Here is a 17,671-nt window from a genome sequence, read left to right on the forward strand (position 1 = left end):
CAAATTGTGAGATTATACAACGCAAATTTGCTTTCGGCTTCTAGACTGTAAAACCATACGTTTCAATTATTGTTTACAATTTTGACCTTTCACCAAAAACTAGCGCAGCTGACGATAGATTTCTTCCCCAGAAGAAATTCGTATATCAGTTTCAAGAAAAACCAAATTGTGTGATTATACAACGCAAATTTGCTTTCGGCTTCTAGACTGTAAACCATACGTTTCAATTATTGTTTACAATTTTGACCTTTCACCAAAACCTAGCGCAGCTGACGATAGATTTCTTCCCCAGAAGAAATTCGTATATCAGTTTCAAGAAAAACCAAATTGTGAGATTATACAACGCAAATTTGCTTTCGGCTTCTAGACTGTAAACCATACGTTTCAATTATTGTTTACAATTTTGACCTTTCACCAAAAACTAGCGCAGCTGACGATAGATTTCTTCCCCAGAAGAAATTCGTATATCAGTTTCAAGAAAAACCAAATTGTGTGATTATACAACGCAAATTTGCTTTCGGCTTCTAGACTGTAAACCATACGTTTTAATTATTGTTTACAATTTTGACCTTTCACCAAAAACTAGCGCAGCTGACGATAGATTTCTTCCCCAGAAGAAATTCGTATATCAGTTTCAAGAAAAACCAAATTGTGTGATTATACAACGCAAATTTGCTTTCGGCTTCTACACTGTAAACCATACGTTTCAATTATTGTTTACAATTTTGACCTTTCACCAAAAACTAGCGCAGCTGACGATAGATTTCTTCCCCAGAAGAAATTCGTATATCAGTTTCAAGAAAAACCAAATTGTGTGATTATACAACGCAAATTTGCTTTCGGCTTCTAGACTGTAAACCATACGTTTCAATTATTGTTTACATTTTTGACCTTTCACCAAAAACTAGCGCAGCTGACGATAGATTTCTTCCCCAGAAGAAATTCGTATATCAGTTTCAAGAAAAACCAAATTGTGAGATTATACAACGCAAATTTGCTTTCGGCTTCTAGACTGTAAACCATACGTTTCAATTATTGTTTACAATTTTGACCTTTCACCAAAAACTAGCGCAGCTGACGATAGATTTCTTCCCCAGAAGAAATTCGTATATCAGTTTCAAGAAAAACCAAATTGTGAGATTATACAACGCAAATTTGCTTTCGGCTTCTAGACTGTAAACCATACGTTTTAATTATTGTTTACAATTTTGACCTTTCACCAAAAACTAGCGCAGCTGACGATAGATTTCTTCCCCAGAAGAAATTCGTATATCAGTTTCAAGAAAAACCAAATTGTGTGATTATACAACGCAAATTTGCTTTCGGCTTCTAGACTGTAAACCATACGTTTCAATTATTGTTTACAATTTTGACCTTTCACCAAAAACTAGCGCAGCTGACGATAGATTTCTTCCCCAGAAGAAATTCTTATATCAGTTCCAAGAAAAACCAAATTGTGAGATTATACAACGCAAATTTGCTTTCGGCTTCTAGACTGTAAACCATACGTTTTCAATTATTGTTTACAATTTTGACCTTTCACCAAAAACTAGCGCAGCTGACGATAGATTTCTTCCCCAGAAGAAATTCGTATATCAGTTTCAAGAAAAACCAAATTGTGAGATTATACAACGCAAATTTGCTTTCGGCTTCTAGACTGTAAACCATACGTTTCAATTATTGTTTACAATTTTGACCTTTCACCAAAAACTAGCGCAGCTGACGATAGATTTCTTCCCCAGAAGAAATTCGTATATCAGTTTCAAGAAAAACCAAATTGTGAGATTATACAACGCAAATTTGCTTTCGGCTTCTAGACTGTAAACCATACGTTTTAATTATTGTTTACAATTTTGACCTTTCACCAAAAACTAGCGCAGCTGACGATAGATTTCTTCCCCAGAAGAAATTCGTATATCAGTTTCAAGAAAAACCAAATTGTGTGATTATACAACGCAAATTTGCTTTCGGCTTCTAGACTGTAAACCATACGTTTCAATTATTGTTTACAATTTTGACCTTTCACCAAAAACTAGCGCAGCTGACGATAGATTTCTTCCCCAGAAGAAATTCTTATATCAGTTCCAAGAAAAACCAAATTGTGAGATTATACAACGCAAATTTGCTTTCGGCTTCTAGACTGTAAACCATACGTTTCAATTATTGTTTACAATTTTGACCTTTCACCAAAAACTAGCGCAGCTGACGATAGATTTCTTCCCCAGAAGAAATTCGTATATCAGTTTCAAGAAAAACCAAATTGTGAGATTATACAACGCAAATTTGCTTTCGGCTTCTAGACTGTAAACCATACGTTTCAATTATTGTTTACAATTTTGACCTTTCACCAAAAACTAGCGCAGCTGACGATAGATTTCTTCCCCAGAAGAAATTCGTATATCAGTTTCAAGAAAAACCAAATTGTGTGATTATACAACGCAAATTTGCTTTCGGCTTCTAGACTGTAAACCATACGTTTCAATTATTGTTTACAATTTTGACCTTTCACCAAAAACTAGCGCAGCTGACGATAGATTTCTTCCCCAGAAGAAATTCGTATATCAGTTTCAAGAAAAACCAAATTGTGTGATTATACAACGCAAATTTGCTTTCGGCTTCTAGACTGTAAACCATACGTTTCAATTATTGTTTACAATTTTGACCTTTCACCAAAAACTAGCGCAGCTGACGATAGATTTCTTCCCCAGAAGAAATTCGTATATCAGTTTCAAGAAAAACCAAATTGTGAGATTATACAACGCAAATTTGCTTTCGGCTTCTAGACTGTAAACCATACGTTTCAATTATTGTTTACAATTTTGACCTTTCACCAAAAACTAGCGCAGCTGACGATAGATTTCTTCCCCAGAAGAAATTCGTATATCAGTTTCAAGAAAAACCAAATTGTGTGATTATACAACGCAAATTTGCTTTCGGCTTCTAGACTGTAAACCATACGTTTCAATTATTGTTTACAATTTTGACCTTTCACCAAAAACTAGCGCAGCTGACGATCGATTTCTTCCCCAGAAGAAATTCGTATATCAGTTTCAAGAAAAACCAAATTGTGAGATTATACAACGCAAATTTGCTTTCGGCTTCTAGACCATACGTAAACCATACGTTTTAATTATTGTTTACAATTTTCCCATATGTCTAATAATAACAACCAAATATAACAACATAATAAAACCACGTGCATCTATATATATTATTTGTAGTGAAATTTAGAACCTATCCTAAATTTGCATAATTACCCAAGGCCCTTAAGCTACTTTTAACTTATTACAAACATTGTTTGAGCATCAGAAATTATAAGACACGCAAACTCCTGAAACGATGCGCAAAATGCTAAATAGGAACAAAAGAACTAGAGCAGATGTAGGTTAGGTCTCTTGAGGCATGCATTTCTAGAGCGCATTATATGCCAAGAAGATGACGTAGAAGTATTACTATGTTTCAACAGTAAACTTTCAAACAAATGATTTTGGAGTATCAGATCGAATGAGTAACATGTACTCACGCTAATGTTTTTTGCCTTTAAGTAATTTGTGATTGCCAAAAACATTAAATTAAATGTATTTATTTAATCTTAAAATAAAATGTTTCTAATTTATTTAAAAACGTCTACCTCCCTTCACCGGAGTAAATGTACAATGCAGTATCAAAGGACCAAGTAAATCCAACAAAGTAATACGATAAAATACAATACTAGTAACTTACTGAAAAACTTACTAAAATGTTATAATCATGATTGTACTCAGTTTGTATACAAATTTGTTTAGTCTGCATTGTCTTCGTTCCCACTTCATAAGACCGGTGTAAAATAGTTAAAGTTTAACCTTTTATGACCATTATAACCCAATATCAAGAGTTCATCTTTGACCCAAAGAAGGATCCTCCTTGCCTACTAAGTTTCAAGCCTCTACGACTTTGCTATGGAAACCTTAATGACGGTGTACTGATCCTCAAACGTAAAATATGAAGTGAATCTCGAGTTATATGATAAAACGCGGTATATACCAAGTTTCATGACTCTAGGACTTTTTTATTAAGAGTAATAACATGGACCGACAATAAATCAAAATTGAAGGATATGTGGGGTATATCCTCAGTAAGTGTACAGATCCTCAAATATGAAATATGAAATGAACCTCGAGCTATATTATATAACTGCGGTTAATTAAAATAATTGAACATTTTACGTGCTCGATGTAATCCTCAAAATGGTTTGAAAAGTGCGTTATTATTTCATTACATGACGTTTTACTACAACTTCTCTCTTTTTAGGTCAAGCTTTAAACAGAGAGTTAATAGCGACCGATGCGAAATGCAGTGCGTGCTAATTCTCTTCTGCACGCACTTCGCCCTCCTCCCACCTCCATTATACATTTCCCTCACGACAACTCATGCATTTTACGGACTGTACTTCTACGCTCTGACAATGTTGCGTTATGTTGGATGAATAACGACAAAATACTATGGCGCTATCAGTTTCTCATTACTTAGTAGTCTTGTAACTTCAAGACCTTAATACTACCAATTTAAGAGATGTCTCTAGTAAAACGAACCTAATTTTTCCCTCATACGAACAATGTTAAACACTGTTAAGCCCTTATAGTTACGGTCTGTTCTTAGAGTTATGGTAGTTGTCTCGTTGTAAAGATAGAATCAATGCGCATCCAATCGAATACGTATTTTCTAGAAAATTGCATACTTTATATATAATAGTTAAGGAAAGAAGGTTTGATACTTATGGGTAATAAATACAAAATTTGGAACATTCTAAAAAGAATTCGATACGCGTGAATGCTTATTAATCATAATTTGAAAGTTTTAGATGCCTTCCATAATTATTTGATTGAAAATGAGAGCGTAAAAGTTTAAAATAGTTTTTACGAAACTAAATCAAAACAACCGCCAGTAAATCCGACGCTTTATTAAAGCATGTGTAGTGTACTTTTATTTCAAACTACATTGATTCACAAAATAGTGTTTATTAATAAATTAGTTTTATACGTATGTACTTAATATCCAGTACGCTCTCCTTTTTACGACCTTTCTTAAGCGCTTCCATCATCTTCAGCTTCAGGACTATAAGCGAACTTTATGAATTTAAAACAAGAATTGGCAGTGTTTTCTTTATTTTTCAACTGTAACATATACTTGTATTATATACATACTGCTATGCCTGCAAATACAATTAAAAATACAAGTTAGGCTGTGAAGCTCCCAGAGAGGAGAGTAAGTGAACAAAAGGATTAAAGATCAAGCAGGAATCTAAGGACATACTGATTACCTGATATTATATACGGGAATTAATATCCATTTCCAGAAGATATTGAGAAGACTGTGTCCAGCCAGTTGATATGAAGCAGGTAGACACCAACAGTGATGATTGGGTTTCTGTACATGAATCATGAATGCCAGGCGTCCATGAATGGTTTCTGTAGAGCAGGATACATATGTTCCACAAAAAGCAGTAGAAAGCATAAAGAATGGAGTTTAAAATGCTTTAAAAATCAATGAATCTAGTAAATATCTCGACTGCTGTTAAGCGTTTGGGATGTAGGATAACACTTCCGCAGAACTTAGTATTATTCAAAATCGAGAAAATCCACTTTAAAAACTTAAGTTTGAAAAACTAGTGTCAGATAAAGTGATATCTTAACTACTTTCGGTTAATACAATAACATCGTACACTTATGTATCAATATATTTATGTACAGTTGGAATTCTTAATGCGATTTTGGTGTAGATTATAAAACACTTAGTTACAGCTCTTACTCGTTGAAATGTTTGTGAAGCCATTCTTATATGATGGTTAAGCCGGTGCCCCTGCTTTGGTATTCTGCTTTATTTCCGAATAGAGCTTCAAGTTACGATGATTAATATCACTCGATGCAGATACTTTTATAAAATCCTCGTTTTAAACCTTCTTCCTTGTCCTGGACAACGGATAGACAGCGTCACATTAATAGCACTTTTAGGTGTTAGATCCTAGAAACTGTTTTGAAGACAAGAACTGTTTATGCTTTGTTATAGAACTCTTCTAAGGTCATGGACAAGTCCTTAGCCAGTACACTTGGAACTTCAAACGAACCAAGTGTACTGCACTTGTCCAAAGACCTGAGACTTCTCGGAAGTCTTTTGAGCTAGATGGATTGTGAAGAGAAACTATCCTGTTGCTGGGTGTTTAACGCCAAATGTTATGGTATTTATTTACAGTTTACCCTTTAAAAATTGGAGTCACGCAAACGGAATATTTTATAGCACTCGTTGATTCTAAATGACAAACATTAGTAGTACAGCTATATCATAATATAGTTTCAACATTTCTAGGTATTCGTGCCAAAATCCTATACACGATTCGTGAGAAGGTATTTCCTGTTTTATTAATTTTTTCAAATCCTATAAAAATGATGTGTGGTCGTTTAACCTGTTCCGTTATATTCCAGTTCAAAATGCTACGGCAAGTGCGTTATGCTCAATATAATGGATCACGGGATAACTGTAGTGTTGCAGGTGAACGGCGCAGCGCGCGGCAATTCCAAAATGGCCGCTGCGTGACGACTAGATGTCAACCTGGCCTCACAACCTGTCGTAAATCATTCCCGCCATTACACGAGACTCTATATACATTCATTCATGAGCCGACTCACTGCGACTAAGCCTACCATCGGAGATAACCGGCTGCTGTTATAGCTGCAACGACCAGGAAGTGATTTAAATCAGCTCTAAGATAAAAAGAAAGGTGTTTTGGAAGTGTTTGTGTTAGCGTCTTAACGAATAAATGTAAACGCACGTTCTACGTTTATTTCACTATCTCCACATTTTCACAGTCTTTCTTGGATTGAAAATGTTTGACTAAGAGATTTGTAGTCCTTACACTGCTTTCACTTTTATTATATTTTTTTATTATGCAGTAGTTGCAATAAAAAGAATGCAAACATTCTTGCAATCAAAAAATTTTAATAGTTTTTCAAAATAAGTTTCATGGCTTAAAAAAGGCTGTCCTAAAACCTTTAAAGGTATACAGATTTCGCTGGTAGATAAAAATAAACTATTATAAAAAATATTATTTATCGAAATTATTATCAATTAATTATACTATTTTAATTTACTCAAATATTTTAGTATTGTGCTGATTTATAAAGAGGGATGTGTTTAATATTTTTTTCCACGAAGATCGGTTTTTTGAATTTAGGGGGTGTCCCCCCCACCCCCCCCCCCCCCCACCCCCCCCCCCCCCCACCCCCCCCCCCCCCCACCCCCCCCCCCCCCCACCCCCCCCCCCCCCCACCCCCCCCCCCACTTCGCACACGATTTCCTATAGAAAAATTGGGACGTAAGGAGGGCATATTTCTATTTGAACGTCGTTATTACCCTTCCTGAGATAAATTATAGTCACTGAAAGATACTCCAAGCTCATGAATCTATTTTAAGATTTAAATGTTAAAACAGTCTCAATATGCACCTGTGAAATAACTGGAATTTTTCTCCCAATATTCTATATTTTTTTTATACAATTGAACTATATTAGACCATCGTGGACAGGAGTCAAAAAGTTGGAATTCATGATCTCGCACATACAATTTAATAAAATGATGGGCGCCCAATGTAATTTTGAAACGAAAATAGGCATATTTTTAGGTACATATTATTACAGTCTAATGATTATGAACCTTCAGATGTTAAGCGCAAATTGCGTATGGTTTTTTATTTTAGGCTTTGCGCGCATGTATCACTTCTGGATCAAAATTAGTTATATCTCCGATGGCCATGAATTGAGCTTGCTTTGTATGTCTCGATCGAGACAATATGTTCATACGGAGTTTCGAGAACACATACTTCTGTCAAAAAAAAAACAACTAAGGTTGGTTTTATAACATACTTTATATTTGTAGCCAACTAAAGATAGTAATTTTGATATTTGCATTGCCTCTTTTCTGATCAAGCATGAGCATGGTTTATATTAAGATAAATATTGCAGTTAAAGGTGAACTTTTACGTCAAATTTGAAATTGGTATAATCTGAATAGTAAAGTCGTATGTTTAAAACAGTGATTGCCAGAAACAGTTGAAGACAAAATTTGCTGTTTCTCTTAAGCTTACTCTATGGCTTTCAAACTATAAGTGTAAAGAATTTTAAAATAATAATTAAAATTATAAAAACATATATCTTCTTTTGTCGCATTTCTTCATGTTTACAAAGAACAGCTGAATTAAATATTGAAAAGGCTTTTTCACTCCTAATAACATCTGTTTTGTTGCAAATGCATTTCTTACGGGTATTTCTGTACCTTTTAGAGACCAAGTGGGGCGGAATCCTGAATCGGGAACTGGATAAAAAGTAATCCTATGTCCCTTCTTTCCCAGTCCTTAGCTACATCCCTATCCAATTTTCATTTCAGCCAAATCGGTTCAGCCGTTCTTCGAGTTTATAAATAGTGTAACTAACACGACTTTTTCTTTTATATAAATAGAAATGGAGAGTTTGCTTCCTACAGTAGTTTACTAAAACATACTGGACCCAATATTTATAACTAAAAATGTTTAAGTATTGATTATTTAAAAATTATTTTTTGATTAGTCACAGAGTACTTCAAGTCCTAAAAAACATTATTATACCATCAAACTCAGACGGGTCACCGCTCACAAGATTTAGTTGCATTCCCCTAAGGTTTACAGTGAAACTTACGTCACTGAACCATCTGGTTCTGTAAAAGCCCACAAGAATGTATATATAAAATAACTCTGAAACACTCTAAGCTCTTCTAACCTTCTGGCTTCTGTCACTTCATTGCCTAAAGAACTCCTACATAGGTATCTGACAGGCTTCGGCATTTTCGCAGGTCTCAGCCTCTAGCGAGCCCCGGTCTGTAACATGATCCAGCTACTAACTGGCTAGAGTGACTGATAGGTCTTGGCTTCTAGAAGGCTCCTGGACTCTAGCAGCCCCAGGCTTTCTGGCAGGCCTTAAGGTAGGAGTAGTGAGTGAACCAGAGCCTGTGAATGCATTTAATATTAGAGAATCTAAAAGCTCATTGATAGTAAAAGAATATTGTTATCGTAAATGATATGTTAAAAACATCTATAAACAAAACTACACCAAGGTAATAAAAACAGTGGTAAAGGTATTTTTGGAGATCTAGAAGAATCTATTAAACATAACAGACCTATTGATGGTAATATGTAACTAGAATGTTAAAAAATATGTAGGGTAGACCATTAGAATATATCGGGCATTAAGGAGCTATAAATCTGTAGAATCTACAAGCCTAATGCAGAAACTAGACCTCGTCATCCCCAGAGCGCTGTTAGGTTGTGACTCTGGGCTTTTAGGCTTATGGAAACACTTTTATATCGAGAATCTTCCCCGCCTCCCGCAATTCGTTAAGAATTACAACCGTAATCGAGGTGGTAGTTACATTTTGTGGTTATTTTTCTATTTGGTTGTGTTTATTTTTTTATGTTTATATTTTTTATGCTTTCCCTGATGATGTGGATGTAAAAATCCCACGAAATGTAGAAGGTTTTTTTGTGCATTGTTTTTGGCCATTCAAATAAGTTGAAATACGACACACACACACACACAGCTTTAATTTTTAAATTTACACACCACTGCAATAGTATAATTAAGAATCTACCTAAACACGGAAGAAAGAAGTTGTAAACAGTAATTACATTTTGGCAAGAACCCAATGAACTTTTTACAATCGTTGCAAACATTGTTACATGCTGATAAATTATAAAAATATTTTTTGCTGACCTTGGTTATTTATGAAATTATAACGTTTTGGCTCCATAAATTTAGATTAAGTGTGGCGTGTCTTCTACTGTGCGTAATCATGACCCAAGAAAGGTATAAAGGGTATATTTGCAGTATGAGATATAAATCCATAGCTATCTTATAGTTCCTAAAAGGCTTTGTAATTGTAAATTGACGTAAGCCACATTTAAAAGTTCATTTGTTACTGGTCATAAAATGCTATGAATAATAGTGCACTTGATAAGTCCGATAGTGGAAATGTGCGTGCTGGTTTTTGTAGGAAAAGACCCGCTATTGTGTTAAACGATATATTTTTAGCGTCTGACGGGACTCAAACCAGAAAAAAGATTTGGTATACAGTTATAATAATTTACTGACGTAAATTTCTAAAAACTTATTGTGGTCAAGAATTTTAAGTGTTGAGTTTCTGAATTCAAGTTATTATTAAATACACTTAACGTGTATTCAATAACCTGGATTAAAAAACCCCCCCAAAGCATTGTGTCATGAAAACATTTTATATTGCAGATTAGTCAATGCTGACAACTTCATGAGATAAATGTTAGCTCAACCAAACCACACCTAGATGAACCTCAATCAGTGTGAGGCTCAGGACTTGTTTTGTGTCCCCGCGAAACTTTAATCCAAGTGGATGACATAACAGCCTGCTTATTTCATGTCCTTAATTTTGCCCGACCACCAAATCTGACATTTCTCAGATGTTTTTTGAAGATAAAGATATTTCCTATTCTAAACAAATGCTGGCAAACATTTTCAATGGTTATAGTGAAAAATGAATCTTTTATTGAAATGGGCCTTGAGGATATTAATTTTGAAAAACATTGGAGATAAACGATCCGAGTGTGATCCTTGGCGGCACTCGTAAGGTTGGTGCGGCTTAATAAGTGAATTAAATTCTATTAAGCACTGCAGTTTGCCTATTAAAAATACGTGGCTCATTATAATCAAATGCTTTTATGGAAACACACATATACACTATTTACTTGTTTTTTTTGGAAAAGAAGTGTTATTTTTACAAAACAGACTAAGGGAAATGTTGTAACAGTAAAACGTTGCCTATGAAAAAACCGTATTGCAACGAAAATACGATTATTTTAATGTTATCTAAAGGACAACTTGACTTTAAAGTACTTTGAATTATAGAATAGAAATTGAATCTTTTGAATCTCAATAGACAGTTAAAACATTAAGTTTTTGGCGTAAGTTTAAGATACATATCAGGCTTCTTAACTTATTATTATAAGTTAAAATTAGCAAACTAAAAGACTATTAAACTTAAATTACCTAAAATAACATAATCGTATAACATTCAGGTTTTAGAAAAAGCAACAAATAACAACTACTCAATAATAATATTAATAATAAATATAAGCAACCCTAAGAAGCGATTGGAACCTGCTACCTTATTTGTTCTAAACTATCTGAGTAGTGTTATCCGGGTCTGTAGTTTATAAACTTGATTTAAATCACAATAGAAATTATACAAATGTATATACACAACAAACATTTGTTGTGCTGGTCGTCCCTTCAAAAAATTTCCTTACAATTGTTGAAAAGAAAATAGTCTATTATCTGAAGAATGAAATTTTCTATGCAGATTTAAATAATATCGTCCAGGCCAAACACACGACACACACACACACACACACACACGACACACACACACAAGACACACACACTAACACACACACACCACACACACACACACACACACACACACATAGATATATATATATATATATATATAATATTGGAAGCTGATTTTTCAGACCTTTCCAGCATATTAATTTATTTATTCCAATTTAACTGAAGGAAAGTGTTATAGAGGTAGGAGAAACTTATCCTCTGGCATAGGGAAAGGTTGGCACAGGTCGAGAAACAGTTTCCATATCTTAGTTGAAGCTGTTGTATATAAAAGTGTTTAATATTTAAAATTCTTCTTACTTTCTATTGAATAAAACTCCACAAATGATTTTAGAAACACTACTAATAGGTAGTTTTTGTATCTTCATTATAACACTGTGAGTCCTGACTTAAGACCTTTCAAAGTGTAATTAACTCCTGAAAATTGTGTCCACTGTAGATTTTTAAGTATATTAATATAAATCTGACAACAATAGAACTTCCTGGAGTTTTTGGGTGTATTTTTTCCGATCATGCTATATTTGTATGTGCATTTTAAAATTGATACAACTTTTAAAAAACATTTAGACTTTAACTTGGTTACAAGGCAGTATTTGCACATAGCTTGTTCGATAGTCCAGTCTTAAACAACGAAAAGATTTAAAATGGTGAACCATTCACATTTGGAGCAAAGTTTTTTAACTTAAGGGGGCCATTTACCCAAAAAATAAAATATGTTAATACTTGGTTTTTATACATGATTGGACTTTTAAAAGTTAGTCTATAACTAATTTATACAAGAAAAGTCACATAACCCCCCACACCACCCCCCACCCCTAAGGGGGGGTTGCGGAATAAAAAAACATATAATTTTAGTTTGCAGGATAATGTTTCTTCTAGTAGAGATATTTTAAAAATTATTTTTTTTAATGAAAGCTTAATATGATCCCTATAAACTGTAGTATCAGTAATAGGATTAAATCATAGTAACATATTTTAAAATAAATAGTTTTATTTTCGATTTTATTTTTCTGTAACAAAAGTAAATATATCATAAATGGCACATATATTAACAAAATTTATTTCACATATACAGTTTGTGCATATTGTATCTAAGAACAATTGTGCAAAGTTTGAACTCTGTAAGTTAAAAAATAAAAAAGTTATGCTGTAAACTATTTGATAAAACAGGTAAAATATTATATCCGGAAAACAGCAAAAAACATAGTATGTAGCTTTTTGTCATATAAATACTGTAAACAATAACAAGAAACAGGTAATTTTATACCTTTTGATGCTTTGTACTCCTAAAACAGTCCAGCTCCATAAGTTACACCTTCTTTTTCCTTTAGGGTTTCTTCATTTTTCAATTTTTTTCACCTTTAGCTGTCGGCGGTGTTTTATGTTTCTTTGCACTCAGTCTCTTCTTCGCCTGCAATACCTTCTTTTGTCTTTGCCCTTATTATTTTCATTGAAAGTCTTCCTGGAGACACACCAGCAGCTCCCATCAAGGTACTTTGTATTGTGTTTTCCATAATTGTATTCAGATACAGCTTCAGCAACTGCACAGTCCACGATTCGCTTCGAAACGTTCCTTGTCTTAGGACACTTTTTCCAAATTACAACTATGGAGACTCTCATTCGCATTTTGAGTTCGTCCCTTCTGGCATCTTTCTAACAGTTCTCTTGATATGAGTCTTTGGTTACAGGAAATATGTGTTTCAGTACCAATGGTGATATTGCAGTACCCAGATTTCTTGCATGGGGCCCTGGAGTTTCGCCTTTTGCGAGAGCACGATTGTAGAAACACCAGCTATTGTCACCCTTTAGGACATTTAGTGTGCCTGTTTTCACTGTCAGAAGACACACAGTGGTGTAAAGTTGCTAATATGTCTTGCCTCATGTTTTCAACACTATCTTGATTCCGAAGAATTGAGTTCTGGTAATATTTTGTCAACTTTACTATTGTCGATTGTTTTAGGCTACCGAACCGCCTTCCACCTAGTGTGATTTCCTTGTGCTTTACATGTTTTTACAACATTTCGTAAGCCAGTCCAAGTCGCTTGGCAATATGGTTGACACATTCTTCTTTTACGATGGGTACATCTTCACCGTACACTTTTCAGATTTTGTAGGTGGGAAAAAAACTGCGGCATCCCCATCAGAAAACGATAGTGCGATATCTCAGTTTATAGTCTAATGATCGTTTCCATAATATTTCTGCGGCCTTGGTTTCCATCGCAGGGGAAGAGCCACTGTAATTTTTGTAACAATCTTCTTTATGGCCCTCATACCAAATATCGAATTCAGGTGACTCTGCGCCGAGTTCAGTGGCTGTATTCACACACACTTGGCAATACTTCGATGGGGACACAGTAGTCGATGACGAGACCAGTTTGAAGTTCTATTACAACACCAACCCCATAGTTGGATGTGTGGCCTCTTTTGTGCCATGAACCGTCGAAGCTGACACCAATGTCAACAACTGTGTCATCCGTGATTGTGGCATCCATATCCTTATACGATTCACGCACTCGAGCCCTAGCTTTTTTCAGATTATCCCCGCCCATAAATACAGATGACTTTGAAACTTCCGCAGAATGAGATGAATATGTTTTGCTGCTCATACTGTTTTAGGTTCATAACCAAGCTAAACTTTTCTAAGGACCCATAACCTTCACCAATAGTCATGAATGATTTCACGATCCTGCGGTTTACGTCGAATGACTTCGAAACCATCAATTTTTTTGGAAGTGTAACTAAATATTTCTAGATCAGGGCAGTTCTCACACTCAACATTCAATTTGCACGCAAAGCCATTACGTTCTGTTTCAGTAATACTCAAGCTGTTTGGATGCAAACATATAGGGCACACTAGGTTTGTACTAACATCTTTCACGCAAACCATATCGACTAATTTATACTCAGACCCAGTAAAAATTTCCTCATTATCAAACCACCACATTTAGGCGTTGATAAAGATCGCTTATTCTTGGTGATATTGGCTTCAAACCAATAGAGGGACACTGATTTGCATTTATATTTAGTTCACTAGATAACACTATAGGCCTAGTGTCGTTTTGGCTTCCACTTAGAGGCCTAGGCTCATTTACATTTGCAGTACTTGTACTAGGCATAACCTCAAAGTGATCCATAATTGCATTTTCTAACATGTACTTTAGCAGAACTGTTAGGATTGTCACTAGTATTAGATACAGAATCATTTGAATCAGCCTGCAGGGACTCAATAAGTTTGACATTTTGCCACCGTTTGTTTATTGCCAAAGATGCTTTGAGTCTTTTACTTACTTTAGTTCTAAGATGTTGCTTTTTAGTCGACTGCTTCATATTTATTGAACAACACTGTTTATTTGTATATAAGTACACTAAAAGTAATATAGAATAACTAATAGAACACAGTAGGCTACTATATAACACGGATCTAAAGATGTTGATATCAAATTAGATACTTTTCTGCCTTTACAAACGTAAACATAAAACAAAATTATAGTCTGCTGTTTCTTGACAGGGCTGCCAACAGATAACAAAATAAATTACCACATATAAAGCAATAATTCACCTCAAATGCCTTGTCTGTGTTTATAATACATAAGTAAAGTGGGAAACCAAAACCTCGGAAATTTGGCGTTTTGTAACGCTCTGTACCTAATGAAGTAAATAATAAAAATTTTATATTTCTAATGTGTTTATGAAAAAATAAATGATTGTACAGTATTCTAGGGTAACCAAGCAACAAATTAAAGCAAAAAAATAAAAAGTTGATTATTTTTAAATTTTTTGGGTAAATGGCCCCCTTAACAAATTCACAATATAGACCCGAACAGATACATTTCTTATATAGTACGTTTAATTATAAAAAATCTTTTATTCTTTCACTTTTTCAATTAACTCTTAAGGTTTCAAGATAATCGATCATTCAAAACTTGGAACAGGAATGATTATATTAGATTAGTGTGAGTTAAAAGTATGGATATACTGTGTGTTTCGATATTACGATTGGTTTTTCAGATAGTGTGGCGTACACAGTTTTTAACTAGTATACAAATTGCGGAATAATTGTGAACATGATAACTACTGTATATCTTAATAGATTCAGATCAAATCTTGGTACATTGAAATTATTTGTACTTTAGCTTAGATGTGTTTATTAGCCAGTTTTTACCCAATAAAAATTTTCAAGATGGCGGCCATTCACATTCAAGCAACAATTTTAACTCAACTAATTTCCACCAATAATATGTCTAAACATACATTTTGGTACTTATATACTTCGTAATTATAAAAAACTTTTATTACCATTTTTCTATGTCCACTTAAGGTTTCAAGATGGGTGACATTTAAAGTTTTGAAAAAGGAATGCAATTGTTTTTTTTCAGTTAATGTGTATTATAGCGCCAAAACAAATATTTTGCTTAGAATTGTCAGATAATTTACAATCGTGTTTGTTCGTACGGGTTTTTCATGTCTCGTAATATTTTCCAGATAGCCGGCGTATACGCCATAATAAAGTAAGTATAACAACATTGTAGGAATATTTTGAACACAATAACTACCGTTATTCTTAACAGGTACATACAATACTTGGTTCTGAAAGATTAAAAAAATTCACAGATCAAGCAGTACTCTAGGCACATCGTCCACGCCTGACTATCTGAACACGAGATTCATTTTGCAGAAGATATTGAGAAGGACTCTTACTCCGGGCCAGGATTAAGCTCAGTTAGCTTTGCCTCTTAAGGTAGGTTAAGGTAACTAACTAATTGTATTGTTTTCTGCGCACAAGCTCAATACGAAGCGATTCCACGAAGTTTGAATTTGTAGGAGTGGTGTGGAGAAGACTAATGCTCCGGACCAGGATTAAGTCAGTTAGCTTGCTCTTAAGGTAGGTTAAGGTAACTAACTAATTGGATTGGTTTCTGCGCACAAGCTCAATACGAAGCGATTCACGAAGTTTGAATTTGTAGGAGTGTGTGGAGAAGACTCTTACTCCGGACCAGGATTAAGTCAGTTAGCTTGCCTCTTAAGGTAGGTTAAGGTAACTAACAAATTTGGGGATTGGTTTCTGCGCACAAGCTCAATGGAAGGGTTCACGGAGTTTGAATTTGTAGGAGTCTATAAAAATAACCTTTCAAAGGTCCACAGATTAAATCCAGTAGATAGCTCGACTGCTTAAGGTTAGGTTAACGTAACTAACTTAGTGGATTGGTTTCTCTGCGCACAAGCTCAATACGAAGCGATTTCACGAAGTTAGAATTTGTAGGAGTGTGTGGAGAAGACTATATCTCCGGACCAGGAGTAAGAAAGTTAGGTGGCCTCTTAAGTTAATTAAGGTAACTAAATAATTGGATTGCTTTCTGCGCACAAGTCCCAATACGAAGCGATTCACGAAGTTTGAATTTGTAGGAGTGTGTGGAGAAGACTCTTACTCCGGACCAGAAAATCCAGTCAGATAGCTCGACTGCTTAAGGTAGGTTAAGGTAACTAACGTGGTGGATTGGTTTCTGCGCACAAGCTTCATACGAAGCGATTCACGAAGTTTGAAATTTGTAGGAGTGTGTGGAGAAGACTCTTACTCCGGGCCAGGATTAAGTCAGTTAGCTTGCCTCTTAAGGTAGGTTAAGGTAACTAACTAATTGGATTGGGTCTGCGCCCAAGCTCAATACGAAGCGATTCACGAAGTTTGAATTTGTAGGAGTGTGTGGAGAATTATAAGCTCCACAGAGTAAGAAGGGTGGAGTTTAATTTATAAAAATAAGCTTTTTCCAAAGTCCACAGAAAATCCAGTAGATAGCTCGACTGCCGTTAGACTTTGGTGGATTGACTGCCACGAGAACACAACTTCCACAAGCCCAAACACAAGAACAAATTGTGCAATTCCCTTAAATACTGTGAGATTTTGGAATTAATTTTATGTCCGCCACTCTTGTAATGGTTTCTTGATTGTAAGTTTTCGTAGCAATAAGTATTGCATCCTCTAACTTAGAGAACTAGCAAAATTTATCATCAAATATACGCGATGTCTTTTAGATAGCGCTAGAGAACACTCTATCGTGGCCTTAAATATCAGTGGGATAAAAACATCCCCTGATTTCAAGAACCGATCTTTGTGGAAAAATATTAACACACAATATAGGACTCCCTCTTTAAAATTCAGCACAATACTAAAATATTTGAAGTAAATTAAAATAGTATAATTAATTGATAATAATTTCGATAAATATTATTTTTTATAAT

Source organism: Homalodisca vitripennis, chromosome 1 (assembly GCF_021130785.1).
Source record: "Homalodisca vitripennis isolate AUS2020 chromosome 1, UT_GWSS_2.1, whole genome shotgun sequence".
NCBI lineage: Eukaryota > Metazoa > Arthropoda > Insecta > Hemiptera > Cicadellidae > Homalodisca > Homalodisca vitripennis.